The sequence below is a fragment of the Drosophila yakuba genome, unplaced genomic scaffold, assembly GCF_016746365.2.
Source record: "Drosophila yakuba strain Tai18E2 unplaced genomic scaffold, Prin_Dyak_Tai18E2_2.1 Segkk50_quiver_pilon_scaf, whole genome shotgun sequence".
NCBI classification, from domain to species: domain Eukaryota; kingdom Metazoa; phylum Arthropoda; class Insecta; order Diptera; family Drosophilidae; genus Drosophila; species Drosophila yakuba.
The window spans coordinates 78,165-93,891 of NW_025048817.1; the positions used below are offsets into that span (position 1 = coordinate 78,165).

General features: G+C 37.6%; 1 pseudogene; it reads right to left on the reverse strand.

The window, feature by feature from the left end:
* LOC6539275 overlaps positions 1-15,727 on the reverse strand; it is a 92,796-nt pseudogene that overhangs the window by 58,956 nt on the left and 18,113 nt on the right.

Genomic DNA, 15,727 nt, shown 5'->3' on the forward strand with positions numbered 1-15,727 from the left:
GGTATTTAGTGGTGTAATATCATTGTACGTGATAAGTTTTCGAGCAGCAATAATTGCCGTATCTTTGGATGTGGATGGGCTTGAATCAGATTTATGTGTTGAATCGTGGTTAGTGGGATTGTCTTTCTTATTATAGTTAATTGTTAGGTTGGTCTTAACTACACTGGAGTACATTGATCCGTCGTGGGGGTGTCTCGAGTTGTAGATAGAAATAGCCTTTTTAACGTCGACTTTTTCTAGAGTTTTTATGGCTTTGACTTCTTGCTGCTTGACAAAGATCGGACATCCTCTGTAAACTGAAGATTGGTTGCTGTCGGGTAACTTGGCGTCTTTGGAGTTAACGCAGCTTTTGTCATAAGAACCCGTTTTATCATTTTCTGGATTGGTGTGGAAATCGCTTGCACAGTTGATGCAGAGCTTACTGTTGCGGCATACGTTGGAGATGTGTCCGAACCGGAAGCAGTTGCTGCAGCGAAGTGGTGAAGGTATGTAACTTATTCGTAGCCGATTTTTATATTCTCTGGAGTTGAGACAGAGGCGAAAGTAAGGATGACTAAACCAGTATCAACAAGAACTTCATTCTGTTTCTTTTTTAATTTTTTAACATCGCATATGTTTTGTGCTTTTAATTCCTTTTTGATGTTTTCTTCAGTAAGGGGGAGTAAATCATTTGAGTAGATAACGCCTTTTGGTGGTATTGAGCGTTAAGTGTTCCGAAACTTCAATTGCGAGCTCTCCCATGATTTTAAGTCTTAATAGTTTAAATGCTTGGAGGCCAGTTTTGGTTTTTACCAAAAGATTCCCGTCACGTGTCTTCTTAGCAAATATAACTTCTCCATTACAGGTAAAGTCAATTTGTTTTTTTTTATTAAAAACGGTGAAACATTTGCCATAGCTTGATTGTCTTTACGTTTTATAATTAGAAACCTTGGTTCGTTAAGGTTGGGGAGTTTATCAGGTGGATCATCTGGACCCATATTGCTGAAAGCGTAACTGTATGGGATCTTTTTTTTTTTGTTTCTTTGTTTTAATTCTTGGTTCGTAACAGTGCTTTGGTTTGTAACTGTGGTAAGAGATAACGCGCGAGTAAACACCTGCGGAGACACGTCTGGTCAGTGCGAAAGTCAAACTCGAACTAAAAATCTAAAAATAGAATTGTCTTGCTTGTATAAGTAAAAACAATAAAGGAGATCGTGTGTATGTGTGCGTGCTTGTGATAGAAGACGACTTTAGGGCCGAAATCAATTTTGATCTAAGAAACAAATTTGATTAATGTTTTGATCAATTTCGATTCGTAACTCTTATGGTTTGAAAGAAGTTTTTATACCCGTTACTTGTAGAGTTTTTCTTACCACCCATAATTGCGCGGTTTTTTAAAAATATCAAAATAAAATATAACAAAATAATTTAACTGAATCTTATTTGCATTTTAAATACTGAAAATACGTTATTTTCATAATTCAACTAAATAACTATGTATAGTAAATAATTAATACGTATACAAAGTAAATTATTATAGTTACAGTAATTTAAAACAAAGCATTTCGAAAAAAAGAAATTACATTTAAAAAATAAATATTTCATAAAAATAATTCATAAAAAAAATGTTATTTATGAAATAAATAACAATATGGAAACTGTTTATTGCAAAATTGATTTCTTGAAGCACGAAGGGCGGACATAGGCACCGAAGAATCATTGTCAAATTATATTTTTCACACGTCGCACTTTGAATACTCTAATGACGATTATTCTAATATAGCCATATTTGAAAATTATTATGCATTATTATGTACATAGATTGTGCTATTATTATTTCTATGTTGAATTTGAATAATTGTTATGTTAAGGCACCTTCTAAAATGAAGGGCATATTTTGTCATTTTTACAATGCATGTGCATACGTGTGCACCAATACAATGGTCAGCTGTCGCTGTATGCGACAAGAGAGCTGACTCTAAAGCTCTCCGCTCTCTGGCTTTCGAACACGAAAAAATCGTGTGCAAAAAAATCGTATGGCGGTACGCATCTTGTTATTCTAATGTCTTTGCTTTTACTCTACGAGTAACGGTTATAAAAAGAACTCTTCATCAATACCTTTAGCTTTGCCATATGGGAACATTTCAGTTAACGCTGATGTTGGCATCTGCAACCCATTTCCTTCCTACTAACTTTGAGTCGGCTTTTGCCTGTGAATTACCAAGATATTTTATCAAGATTCCGGGAAGATTCTTCAATGTTGGATCGTTAGATATTACTGATGACGACATTTCTGATGCGATACCCGATATCTAAGCCAGACATTGATGGAGTCTCCTCCCTTTTCTTTAAATCTTTATGTCGAGAGTTTATCTTTCTCTTAGGATGCTGTTTTCCTCATCATCATCTAAAAATACCCTTTTTATTTCCACATAATAATTTGCTAAGATCTTGCCGATTGGCCAATTGCAGAAATCAGCACTATTGCTAAGCTTTTTGAATGTATAGTTTGTAAAAAATTAGTTTTCCTAATATGTGGTTATATCGGTCCCAATCCTGGGCCCTCAACTACTACCAACCTAGCTAAATTCTCTAAGGTTAAATTGGGGTACACAGATTTAGCTAAAACTTTTTGACAGAGTATGTCGTTTGCTTTGTGGGCCAAACTTTTCAATCTTGGTATTCACTCTTCTTTTTTAAATTGGATTGCATCATTTATGGTAAATAGGAGTTATTATATAAAGATTAATGGAGTTGTTTCCGACCCGTATACTTCTGGACTTCCTCAAGGTAGTTCTCCGGGCTCTTTGCTTTTCATTCTTTTTATCAATGATAATTTTCCAAGTACCAGCTTTACGCAAATGATCTCAAAATCTATATGACAATTAACAGCGACAGGTTTTGCTTCAATCTTTTTTAGGCCGAATTTGCAAATGGTGCACAAAATAATCTTAAATATTACTAAATGCAGCGTTGTTACATAAGGTTTTTTTTCGAGGTATAAAACTTTACATTGACATTCATTTTAAAGATGACATCCGATTTAACTGCTGTGAAGTGACTTGGCAATTCATGTAAGTTAACAACTAATAGAGCGCTCAAAATATTTGAGTCAGCAGTCACATAGTTTACGTTCATAATGCCCTAGCAACTAAGTAACTTCATACAAACAATGCGATACTCCCCAACTGAGTTCAGCGCTCCGCGCTAAGAACGGTCAGCAGCGGCAATCGGACACCGCTGCATAAAATGCTGAGTCGGCTTTGCCGACCATGGGTTTATGGCGTGATGCACTGGAGCTAGGGTAAATTCATATTTTCTCGATTCTTTGTATTCAGTTATTAAGCTAGCAGTTAATATGTGCACTCCGGCACTTGGCCGTTAAATACCATTTTCTTTATATTAAACATTCTCGCTTAGCCAAAAGGCCAACGATCGACCAAGGGGGCAAACTCACGCCCTCCATCCGTAAGAAGTCATCACTCTCTGGCTTAGTAGCCGAACACAAGACTCAGGAAGAAGACATTCCCAGCGTATGGAGTCGCAGAAGACACCCGGACTGGAAGAATAAGCTTATTCGCGCCCGACGATTATTAAGAACCTAGTATCTTAACAGGGTAGTTAAGAAGAGAAACCATGTAAGTTTGATAAGTAAGTTCAATTCGGCATTTCCCATTGCATACTTTTGCCAAGAGTAAATTCTACAGCATACCCAAGTTACTTTTAAGGAGTATTATTTCCCATTGGCGGCAGTCGGCCGTAGATGCATACGAGATCTTTAAACCGTATCAGGCAGTGTCGATCACCCAAAATAAAATCAGGGGATCGGCAAAAGGGCTATTGGTTGCGTATAACACAGTCTTTAATTTCGATGCCATTATTGCTCGATTAGACTGCACTTACGCGGACAAAAAGTCGTTGCATGTCCTTAGACAGGGACTTGAAACAGTTAGGCAAGGAGAACTTAGCCTAATGCAATACTAAGACGACGTAGAAAAGCGATTGACGTTAATAACGAATGAGATCGTTATGACACACGAACCGGACAGTGCCATTCTGTTTAATAATGAAGTTAGAGAGGATGCTCTCCATGCATTTATTGCTGGCCTTAGGAAACCCTTGAGGGCCATAGTCTTGCCAGCGCAGCCAAAGGATTTGCCCTCAGCTTTGGCTTTAGCTAGGGAATCCGAGGCTACCATAAAGCGCACTACCTTTGCTGGAAAGGCTTTGGAGGACAAGGCACTCACCTATGAGCACCGAAAGAACCGAAACCGCTCAAGGGAGCCGCAGGGAAAACATAGCAGGGCCAAAGATGGCTAAGTGAAGAACCCCATTTTTACAAAAACAGAATAGGTCCCGACAAAATAGTTCTGCCCAGAACGCGGGGAGCTATTGTAATCATTCGCCTGAGCTTATGGAATTAGGCTCTGCCATGACTCAACATAGGCAGCCGACTTCCTTTGGAAGCGGTCAGCCTACAAATACCAAGGCCGAAAGTGTTCGGGGCCATAAAGGATTTGGCTCCGCACGTATGACCGATCAAAGGCGTCAGAGGTTGCAGATCACTATGCAACAGGCTGACCATAAAAATTACAGCGAATATGAGGGCGCGGCCGCAACGGCCGTGACCGGGATAGACGATGAGTCTGACGAAGATAATCGGATCAATTTATTAGGGAGCGCTCCCGACTGCCGTTCATTGAACGCCAGCTGCAAGGGAGAAAACTAAAAATTTTAATCGACACAGGGGCGGCAAAAAACTACATCAAGCCCGTAAAAAGGCTTAAAACAAGAGAGAACGCTATAGTCAAGTTCCCCGACAATATGATACCCGTTACTCAGCTAGTGGAAGTGCGAAGGAGAGACTTCAACACTGACAGTTTTTGGCGGTTTGTGTGAAAAAATATCAAAACATTTTTCAAAAGTGTGGGCGTGGCAGCTTTGGGCGGTTTGTGGGCGTGGCAGCTTTGGCCGTTTTGTGGGCGTGGCAACATGAATCGACAATCTTGCGCTGCGTCTATGTCTCTGGAGTCTATATGCTTAATCTCAACTTTCTAGCTTTTGTAGTTCCTGAGATCACAGCGTTCATACGGACGGACAGACAGACGGACATGGTCCTATCGACTCGGCTATTGGTCCTGATCAAGAATATATACACTTTATATGGTCGAAAACCCTTCCTTCTGCCTGTTACATACTTTTCAACGAATCTAGTATACCCTTTTACTCTACGAGTAACGGGTATAACTAGAAGTATTTCTTTTAATATTATGATGGCCAGAATGTAACAGTCAATGGTGATCGGTTACTAATTACTAACTTTTTCTTTTCCTGAAGGGAACGTCCAGGAGCTCTGATTCCAACAAGACGGCGCAACATGTCACACAGCTCGTGCCACAATCGATGTATTGAAAGACATGTTTGGTGAAAACCTAATTATACGTATTGAACCAACCAGATCTTGAGATTTAACACCGCTAGACTACTTTCTGTGGGGCTATGAAATGTGATGTACTATGTAAGGAGCTAGATAGGGATCAATCTATCTGTTTACATATGAACATAGATATATAAGAGTAACGCATTGGGAAAAGCGTTGCTCTAGTAAGAGACAATATTATAATATAAAGAAATAAAGGTCCGTTTGAAATATCAACCCAACAATTGTGGACGCTTGCTTTATTTTCAGCATTTTTACACTATCCATTGGCGTATATAAATAAATTAAGTATTGCTTTAGCTGTGGAAACGACGAAGGCGGTTCCAACTAATCTATGGCTGGGTCAGGACCTATCATGTCTTAAAAAAGGCGGTGTCCCAAGTACAACAGCTCTTTTCTGAAAAATTGACATTTTCTAGGTTTATCCTTAGGATTGCCTTCTTTTAGGGCGTTTTCTATGTGCTCTTCTAGAGTGCGTCCACATAACTGTAATTCTGGTACTCAAAGGCATATTTTGACATTTCCAGTTCATGGCCAATGCTGAGTGTAACCCGAACTTACACCGTGAATGCTGTAATCCTATGATTGTATTCCCCTTGGACTTGGGGATTCAAGGTGTAATATCTATGCTTGCTTATTCGATTTATCGTCCTTCTTGGTTGTACTCTGATAACCTCTAACTTTGCTTTCAACAATGTTTCCACTTTTCCTTAGGTGCCGGTTCCTGGCCGTTATCAAAATTTTGTGTGTCACATAATCCACCGAGGTATATAATTGGATTGTGTCCAGAGCATGAACTGTTTCCTAGATCAGCATTGTAAAATGTATGCACCGCACCACGCTTCATGGGGGCAATCAATTACTGGTACACCTCATCCGCAATTCCGAAAACATAGTAAGTAGTGAGTAAACGCAGTTAATTATTTCGGCAAGGTATGCGTTATTTACAAAAAACCCAAAATTGAAAATCTAACTCAAGAAAATTTTACGCCTAGTAAGGGAAAACGTAAAAGCGTTCGACGCCATCAATCCTATTAATTGATAAGGAACAGGATTGCATCCCGATTTGACCTTTAAGCGAAAGCGTTTTGGCTTCCCTACAAGATCACAAATAACAAGTTATTTCCAGTTCACCGACTATTAGACACCCGATATTACGCTTGTATAAGAGCAAGCAAAAATAACTTTTTTATTTTACGTGTAATAAGTATAATATTATATATAATACTTATTGTTAGAAATATAGGGAGGACTTCGGTGATAATACTTTGAAAATTTGTACTTACTGTGGTTACGAGTTCCAAACATACAAATTGCAAGGTCTCTATGTTGTCAACAAAAATGGTTCAATAGCCAGCGTCGACAATGGTAAAACTATAGTATCGACGAATACACATTTGTCAAAAAGTGTTACAAAAACCTTTAAGAGCTCTACAGTTTTCGAGTAGAATAGCTGCATACTTCGACTTTTTTTGTTGTGATTTTATTTTTTTACGATGATTGGTCCTCTTTACACTTTTTACAGTGTAAACCGGGTCATGAAGAGGAAATATGGTTTCACGCAGTTGAAATTGCGTAAATTTTATTATGTGTGATACGTTATCTTTGTAAAAACTGAAGATCGCTTACTGTAGAGTAAATGTTACAAATAAGCAAGCAAGCATCCATTGCGTTAAGTAATTTTTCTATAATTTCATCATCCACAAATTCCTCTTCGTCCTCCTGCAAAAATATATATATTATTATTTAATTTATTTACACTAATGGATGTATTGATTCCTATCTGTCTATAAATAGATAAAGAAAAAACGATAAATATAGATTACAAATTAATTTTTTAGGTTTAAACCGTTGCGGATGAAATAGAAAAATTAAAATAAACAAGAGAGAACGCTATAGTCGAGTTCCCCGACTATCTGATACCCGTTACTCAGCTAGTAGAAGTGCGAACGAGAGTCTTTAACACTGACAGTTTTTGACGGTTTGTGGGGTTTGAGTGGCCGTGGCAACATGAATCGACAAACTTGCGCTGCGTCTATGTCTCTGGAGTCCGGACAGACAGACGGACGGACAGACGGGCATGGCCAGATCGACTCGACTATTAATCCTGATCAAGAATATATATACTTTATATGGTCGGAAACGCTTCCTTCTGCCTGTTACATACTTTCCAACGAATCTAGTATACCCTTTTACTCTACGAGTAACGGGTATAAAAAAAAATTAAAATAGCAAATAAAAAACCTTGTTAGCTCAAAATATAATATGTGCAGAACCAAAACCTAGTGGAAATCATACAAGCTTAACATTTTATTTATTCGCTGTTGCTGCTCAGTACATTGCCAAGTAACAAAAGCTGCCGCTTATTTCGAATTTCGAGTCGTTTTTTTCTCGGTTTGTTTTAGTTGCTGTAGCCAAATTCTGAAAACGTTCTCCTTAAGAAACATTTAGAAAAATTCTTAACAAACTCGAAGAACTGGATGTCGAGGAAATTTAAAGGTATTTAAGTAAGCAATTTGCTGCCCCTTGAGCTCCGAAATTCGCTAAATGCTATGCTAATTGGCTAGATTTTTATTCTATGTATACAACGTTCATAGATAGCCATCCTGATCTCACTTTGGCATCCATTCGCTTTTAGCATTATTACGTTATAGCATTATTACGAAACATATTTGGTAATCGTCGTTTCCTTTTTCAAGCACCCATTACTAAGATTCTCGGGACAAGGGCTGTGCAGAGTGGTTTCATTTAAATGCTTCGTGACCTGTGAATATATTTCACGTTCATATTCGCGCACGCTCATTGGAACGAATCGCTGGATGCATCGTAGTCTAAGTACTTTTTCAAAAGCTGAATCTGGCGAGTCAGGTAAAATGAGAGGAGATTTTGGTGGACCCAGCCTTCAAAAATGTAACTAACGTGGGAATCCATGTCACCAATTTTTGGAGCAGCGATATAGGATGGTAAAGTCTATGTATTTTGCCATAGTAAGCTATGCGCCAGGGAACCCGGTGGGAAGTAATCAAAGTTCTAATAAGCGTGGTTCCACCTTTCTTGCCACAAATCTTACCCATTCGACGTGTGTCTTCTGTAATGCGTCTTTGCTTTTAAACCCTGACCCCAGCAAATCGATTTCAACAAGCAAGAAAACTCACTCTTTGCATTAATTGCCTTAAGACAACTCATTGACTGAGGCATTGAAACTTCGGCAATTGCCTTTAAAATCAAATCAGCTTTACCTTAGGAAGGTAAAGTTATCCGCTTGCTTTTGAAATAGGCGATTCAAGTTTTGAGTCAGATGATTTGTCAGTAAATATTTCAATGTGATCTCGAACGTAATAGCTTCCAGTATTACAGAATGTCAGCCCAGCTTTAATTTTAACATTTTATAGATTATTCACCAAAAAATAGCGGATAGTGCTCATAAAAACTTTTTACACTAAAAATATTGTACAGCCATATAACACAGTAGCCTTTCTGACACCCTTTATTGACCAAGTTATACTTCTTTGGATAAAGGGACGGCTGAATTTAGGTGACCATCTTGCGATCTTCGTACCAAGGGATCATCCAGTTTCTATGGCCATTATAACTCACACTCGGCTGTGCACAGATTCATCGCCATTTCGGGCTATTGGTACAGACCTATTTACAACTCTGAGGCGCACAATCCGGCGCATATGAAAATATGTTTGTATTTTCATTTGGATCTAACATTCTTGCGCAGAGCAGGCCAAGACAAATTTGGCCCGACAATTCAACTAGCTTTGTTGATCTGACAACATATCGGCGGCAGTTAATTCTCGACAATATCCATTCCATTTTAGTTTCAGTTTATCGACGAACTGTGGACAGCGCATTGCCTACATGCAGCAAATGTTTTGGTGGATGGAAGGAAAAATATTTAACCTTGCTGAAGCAGCGATCAAAGTCACGTACCCCCGTGTATGGTGTAGTTGTGGCTGAATTGGTCCTTGTTGACAAAAGCTTGCCACCCATGAATTGGTGTTTGGCTTAGCATTTTGCTGTTTGCTATGCAATTAAGTAACTCTTGCCATTCGCTTTCGTAACACATGGATATGCCATTTCGCTGCAACTTACTTAAATAAAATATAATCATTTGAAAGCGTGTAACGACGGGTGCTGTTCTGCTTTTAGTAGGGTCGCGTTGTGCCCTCCCATCCTACGATCACGCGCCTTAGAACTTGGCTCTGGTGACCACTTTCAATATTCCTACGCACACGAATACATCAGCTGAGTTTAGTTCACTTTAAATTTAAACATCCATGATTTATTATCCATGTTCTTTGGTGATAATAATTCTTAGAACATGGAAAGACTGTAACATTATCTCTCTATTATTTACATCCAGCAGTTAGTAGGATTTTAGATAATCGGGCTGAAGTTTTTTTCTTCAATGTTTATCAACTTATTGCATTAATGGTATTTTCTTATATGAATTTCGACTCCATGCAATTTCATTAGCTTGCACTTAAATTCTTAATGGGCACTCGCTCATAATATAATTATAATTTACTGCGATTCGTTTTGTTCATGTTCTGTTAAAAAAAATATACTCTTTTAATTAAGTACTTCAAACTAAAATCTTTTAACTCTAATTAGAGTTATTCTAATTAGAGGATTCTGCCGTTCGTAGTCAAAGCAAAAAAACGTTGAGGGAGGAATCTCTGCCACCATCGTCGCCAGTGTGTGGTTGGTCAAGGCAGCAGTGTTGTCGGATCGACTGCGTGAGGATCATAGTCAAAGCCAAAAGTAACAAAACTTTTCAAGATTCTGAAGAGAGAATATTGTTGAAAGTGAGGATTTTCTGCCAGTATTCACCACATTGTGCCACTAGAGCGTGGTTGCGGTTGTGTAGGGCAGCGGATTTATTGTTTTGGGGAGAAATCTTTTCGAGACGCTCTGCATCGGGCGCACGGCAATAGAGTCCCTGAGGGGTGCTCCTGGAGTGTCGGGAGGATCAACATGGACGTTTAATTTGTGACCAGTTTCTTCTACACTCGGAGTCGCCTCCTCGAGAGATCACCAACGTGCAGTTAGGATTTTTTATTGAGGATGTTCCTCTGTGACCCGTAGCAGATTAGTGATTGTGTGAAGAGAAACCGCAGCTCCAGAACCGGTTTTAACCTCGTGGGGTAGCGAGAAGTCGCTACCAGTCATCAGGGAGCACCCCATACCTCCGCCATAGAGCCGCGTGTACGCCTTTGTTATTTGACCAGGAGATTCCTGCTAGCCTCATTTTCGTTCGCTAGTCTCCTGTAGACCAGGAACTTCGTTCAGCCGTTGGATGCCTTTATCCAGTAAAAATACTGTATTTTTCTTCGAGACGAACACTTCCGATAGCTTGATGATTTAAGTGACAGTGAGCCATTAAGACAAGCAGAGAAGCATATTTACTGTTTCGGCCAACAGAGCTGTCTATTTAGTGGGACGTGATAAATTCGGTCGCCAGGGCCACAACAAATAGACGAGAAGCCTGTCTTAATTTGAATTCCTATGTATATATCACTACCTTAAAATTGATTAAGTTTACCAACTCATTACTATCATTTAAGTTATTATTTCAAAGTAATACTATTATTTGCGTATGTCAAGGCATGAACTCCCCATACATGGCTAACAAGAGAGTTATTAGAAAAATTGCTTTAGGATACCTTCTCGTGCTGAGCAAATGGCTCGCGTGATCTCTAATTTCTTTCAGATTATAGCATCGTTTAGTGTGCGCACTGTGACAGTTCAACGACGACTGACTCTTTATTTATTCATCACGTGTGTATATACTATTTACATTTGCGACTCTTATAATTAGTTCTTACATTGTAATATTGCAATGAGTCTTGTACTACTATACTTATATACAATTACTACAACTACTACTACTGCAGCTCGGCCATCCTGATGATTAGGATCTCCTGGTCCTCGTCGCTCTACTTCTTGTAATCATTACATTTTGGTTACTTATTTCAGTATTTGTTACATTTGGTTTGGTTTTTTTTTTACATTTACTTTAGACTTTTGTTTTCCTTTATCATTTTTCTGATCTGTATTTTTATTATTTGATACCGAATTCTTTTCTCGAAGCCATGGTTTAATATTATGAGCCGCCCATATTCCATCGTATGGTTTTTGTGTCAACTGAAAACCTTCCACATCTTTGATACAATACCTATCATTATCTAGTACTTTGGCATTTCATAGGGACCTTTATATTTGGTTAATAATTTCCTAGGCGCTCCAACTGTTGAATCAAAATTCTTGACCATAACGTAGTCTCCTAATTTGTATTTATTTGCTTCTAGTCGTTTAGCATCAACACATTTCTTGTTATAGTTCTGTACTTTTTACTGCCAAACTTCTGCATTTTTTCTAATTTTCTCTAAATTAATTCCTTTTCTTTTTAGCCTTGACTCCAATACATTTTCTTTTAAACAATCTAGCATTTTTCCTTTTTGATTCACTCCAAACAGCATTATACTTGGGTGCTCAATTATGCTTCTGTGCTTTGTATTATTCATTGCATACTCTACTTCTTCCAAAACTTTGTGCCACTGAACGTTTTTTTCTACATCCACGAGCTTACTATTCATGGGTCCTAGGTCTCCATTTATTCGCTCAACTTGTCCATTTGCTTGTGGTGAGCCTGTTGCAATATTGACGTGCCTAATGTTTCTTGATTCCAAAACTTCTTCGAACATATCTGATGTAAAACATGTCCCTCTGCCTGAAACAATGGTCGTTAGTCTACTATACGCTCTAAAATAACCACTTTAGGCTTCCATTGCTTCCTTTGAGTTTTTTGATTTCGCTGAATACAATCTCACAAACTTTGTGCATCCATCAACAATTACTAATACATGTTTTTCGTAGAATTCTTTTGATTTACCGGACCATAGTGATCTATATGTATGACTTCAAATGGTGTATTTCCCTGTGCTACAATTTTAATAGTCCCTTCTTGCTTAAAATTTCTTCCTTGAAGAGCTATACATTTTAGGCAGTTCTTAACATGTTCATCTGCTTTACTTCTAACATTTGGAAACCAATAACTTTTACCCTTCAATTTTTCTAGTCAAGAGTAAGAGTTTTCTAGTAGAGTAAAAGGGTATTCTAACTTCATTGAAAAGTATGTAACAGGCAGATGGAAGCGTTTCCGACCATATAAAGTATATATATTCTTCATCAGGATCAATAGCCGTCCGTATGAACGTCGAGATCTCAGGAACTACAAAAACTAGAAAGTTGAGATTAAGCATACAGACTTCAGAGACATAGAAGCAGCGCAAGTTTGTCGATTCATGTTGCCACGCCCACTCTAACGCCCACAAACCGCCCAAAACTGCCACGCCCACACTTTTGAGAAATGTTTTGATATTTTTTCATTTTTGTATTGGTCTTGTAAATTTCTATCGATTTGCCAAAAAAACTTTTGGCCACGCCCCTCTAACGCCCACAAACCGACCAAAGCTGCCACGCCCACACTTTTGAAATAGGTTGTGATATTTTCTCATTTTTTTAAAATGCAGTTAGGCATTGTCTGGTAATCTTAATTTTTTTGGAATTCGATTTGGGCCAAATCTTACGATTTCTTTTTTAGGTGCTCTGGTTTTCGCAACATTTTTGCTATCGTTTTGGTATCGGAATGTTTCGTTTCTCATCGCCTTTTGCTGCTCAAACACCTGTTTTATTTTATTTGTCAAAATCAATTAACGTGAAAAATGCCTTTTATTTTTGCAATTTCTTGTTTTGAAGTCAGGAGAAGGCAGAAATTTAAGGGAATTATAAAATCTAGAGCTGTCATCCTTTTCACAGTTTTAATTCCGATGTTCGCAATTACTTTTTTACTGCACTGTAACCATTTAAGTAATTAAATTAAATAGCATTATTTTTATTTTTAAAGGGAAAGGTCGCATTAGATAAGCAGCTTTTAGCTTTGCTGCTGAAAATAAGCCCAGGCTCGAATGACATAAAGTATATAAGTAAAGTATTTATAGTCTAAATGATCGTGAATTTGAATGTTTTTATTTTATTCTTTTAGATTAAAGCAGTAACAGAAATGTCAAAGGCAATTAAGAGCGTTAATTAGGAATGCTTTAAAAGCATTCCAACATTTTTTTTTAGTTTTTATTGGTATGTATATTTGTAATTATGCAGATTATTTAAATATTTTTCATTACAGATCGAATTAGAAGGCCAGCAGAGAGCGAAGGAGGCCCTGGCTCACGTATTAATATTCGTTAAAAATATTGCAAATAAAAAAAAGAAAAAAATTGTATATATATTACGAATAAATAAAACTTAAATTTTAATCAAATGTATAACTCTTTATTAGTTTTTGGCAGCTTTTTCTGTATTTTAAAAGGTGCTTACATGTATTTTGCAGAAGAATTCTAGATAATAGCGCTAGGTTTATACCGAGCAATTCTAAAGGAAATCCTCGGGATTTCTCGAGGAAAGCCAGGGAAAATCCTGAGGAATTCGCGAGGGAACCCTAAGGAATTTCCGAGGAAAACCAAAGGAATTTTCCAAGAAATCCTAAGGAAACCCTGAGGAAGTCCCTAGGAATTCCCTGGGAATATCGGAGGACTTTCCCAGCATTTATTTTCGAATTCCCTAACGGATTGGTACTGAAGTGAACATTACAGTTTGCAATCGTAAAGTTAATTACAAAAAAAATGCTATATTTTGGTTTGTCGAGTTCAGATACACGTTTTTCAGATAAAGGAAGTGCGGGGGAGATAGAGATACCCACGAACACTACTTAGCGGCTGTTACATTTACTAAATCTTAATGTATTTAAAACTGCATTGATGAAAACTTGCTAAATAAAATAAATAAATAAAACATTTTTCAAAAATTATGAATATAACCGTACCTTTTCTTCTATCTTATACATTGTTATAACCAAATATACTTAAAATTTGTACTTAATTTAACATTTATTTTTACATATGGGCAAGGATTAAAAAAATGTATTGACAAACGGACAACTTTCTTGGTCATTTTTGGAATTTGTAAATCGTAATCAACCATGAATATAGTAAAAACAAGAGAGAACGCTAAAGTCGAGTTCCCCGACTATCTGATACCCGTTACTCAGTTAGTGGAAGGGAGAAGGAGAGTCTTAAACACAGTTTTTCGCGGTTTGTGGGCGTTAGAGTGGGCGTGGCAAAAAGTTTTTGGCAAATCGATAGAAATTTACAAGACCAATAAAAAAATGAAAAAATTTCAAAACATTTTTCAAAAGTGTGGGCGTAGCAGCTTTGGGCGGTTTGTGGGCGTTAGAGTGGGCGTGGCAAAAAGTTTTTTGGCAAATCGATAGAAATTTACAAGACCAATATAAAAATGAAAAAATATCAAAACATTTTTCAAAAGTGTGGGCGTGGCAGTTTTGGGCGGTTTGTGGGCGTTAGAGTGGGCGTGGCAACATGAATCGACAAACTTGCGCTGCGTCTATGTCTCTGGAGTCTGTATGCTTAATCTCAACTTTGTAGCTTTTGTAGTTCCTGAGATCACAGCGTTCATACGGACGGACAGACAGACGGACATGGTCATATCGACTCGGCTATTGGTCCTGATCAAGAATATATATACTTTATATGGTCGGAAACCCTTCCTTCTGCCTGTTACATACTTTTCAACGAATCTAGTATACCCTTTTACTCTACGAGTAACGGGTAAAAAACAGTTCATTTAACACAGTTAGTTGTTCAAACAAGGATATAAATGATCATAATATTTACCGTTCCAGCAAAATAATTCCGGGCTAAGTAAACGTTGCGCATTGCATAATTAATAAGTAGGGTTAACTTATTTTTTGGTATAGAGTCTAAAGCTTGCTTAGCTTTTAACTTGGCAACATCAGTACTCATTGAATTCAAAAGTTTTGAAGAAATACATTCAATTGTTTCGTCTACATCCTCTGCAATAGAACAAATTATAGGCAAACATTAATATTTAAAGAACGGTGAAGTGTATATGTATTTAACAGACGAATAGATCGGAGCGCAGGTATTTTTATTAGTTTTAAAAATGAATCAAGTCAATAATATTGATGGAAGGAAAATGGAAAAAAATTTAAGGTTTATTTGTGCAAGTTAACAAGTTAACCGGCGAGGGCAACGACCGATGACCAGCTCATGCATAGCCGGCAAGCGCTGCATTATGGCAGCGGCCGCTGAGATAGCTTTTAGCATCTAAATTAGCTTTTACGTTAAGTTCGTTTTGACGATTCATATAATAAAGAGCAAAAGCTCTCATCAAAAACAACTATTATTTAGGTTTATGAAG